The sequence below is a fragment of the Mirounga angustirostris genome, unplaced genomic scaffold (genome assembly GCF_029215605.1).
Source record: "Mirounga angustirostris isolate CCGP_5_RB_7025 unplaced genomic scaffold, mMirAng1.0.hap1 SCAF_6, whole genome shotgun sequence".
NCBI classification, from domain to species: domain Eukaryota; kingdom Metazoa; phylum Chordata; class Mammalia; order Carnivora; family Phocidae; genus Mirounga; species Mirounga angustirostris.
Window position 1 is genome coordinate 53,614,096 of NW_026991714.1, and position 1,441 is coordinate 53,615,536.

General features: G+C 40.7%; 1 pseudogene; it reads left to right on the forward strand.

Moving 5' to 3' along the window:
- Window positions 1-280: 280 nt before the first annotated feature.
- LOC123845409 (small ribosomal subunit protein eS6-like) lies at window positions 281-1,065 on the forward strand (annotated as a pseudogene).
- Window positions 1,066-1,441: the final 376 nt, after the last annotated feature.

Consider the following 1,441-nt stretch of genomic DNA (forward strand, 5'->3'; position numbering starts at 1 on the left):
TTATTTCCTTGTTGATTTTTTGCTTAGATGATCTGTCCATTTCAGTGAGGGGGGTGTTAAAGTCCTCTACTATTATTGTATTCTTGTCAATGTGTTTCTTTGATTTTGTTATTAATTGGTTTATATAATTGGTTGCTCCCATGTTAGGGGCATAGATATTTACAATTGCTAGATCTTCTTGTTGGATAGACCCTTTAAGGAGGATATAGTGCTCTTCCTCATCTCTTATTATAGTCTTTGGTTTAAAGTCTAATTTGTCACTCTTTTTCGTGGTGCCTCAGAGGCGGGAGGCTGCTTCAGGATGAAGCTGAACATCTCTTTCCCAGCTACTGACTGCCAGAAACTCATTGAAGTGGATGATGAACGCAAACTTCATACCTTTTATGAGAGGCGTATGGCCACAGAAGTTGCTGCTGATGTTCTGGGTGAAGAATGGAATGGTTATGTGGTCTGAATCAGTGGTGGCAATGACAAACAAGGCTTCCCTATGAAGCAGGGTGTCTTGACCCATGGCCGTGTCTGCCTGCTGCTGAGTAAGGAGCATTCCTGTTATAGACCAAGGAGGACTGGAAAAAGAAAGTGCAAATCTGATCGGGGTTGCATTGTGGATGCCAATCTCAGTGTTCTCAACTTGGCCATTGTACAAAAAGGGGAGAAGGCTATTCCTGGACTCACTGATACTACTGGGCCTCATCACCTGGGGCCCAAAATAGCCAGCAGAATCCGCAAACTTTTCAATCTCCCTAAAGAAGATGATGTCCGCCAGTATGTTGTGAGAAAGCCCCTAAACAAAGAAGGTAAGAAACCTAGAACCAAAGCACCTAAGATTCAGTGTCTTGTTACTCCACGTGTCCTCCAGCACAAACACTGGCTTATTGCTTTGAAGAAGCAGTGCACTAAGAAAAATAAGGAAGAGGGTGCAGAATATGCTAAACTTTTGGCCAAGAGAATGAAGGAGGCCAAAGAAAAATGCCAGGAACAGATTGCCAAGAGACAGAGGCTGTCCTCTCTGAGAACTTCTCCTCTAAGTTTGAATCCAGTCAAAAATGAGATTTTCTAAGAATGACAAATAAATAAGATCAGACATCAAATAAAAATAAATAAATAAATAAATAAAATCTAATTTGACTGATATAAGGATTCCACCCCAGCTTTCTTTTGGTGTCCATTAGCATGGTAAGTGGTTTTCCACCCCCTCACTTTCAATTTGGAGCTGTCTTTGGGTCTAAAATGAGTCTCTTGCAGACAGCATATAGATGGATCTTGTTTTTTTTGTTTTTTTTTTTTCCCAATCTGATACCCTGTGTCTTTTGACTGGGGCATTTAGCCCATTTACATTCAGGGTAACTACTGAAAGGTATGAATTTAGTGCCATTGTATTGCCTGTATAGTGACTGTTACTGTATATTGTCTCTGTTCCTTTCTAGTCTGTTACTTTGAG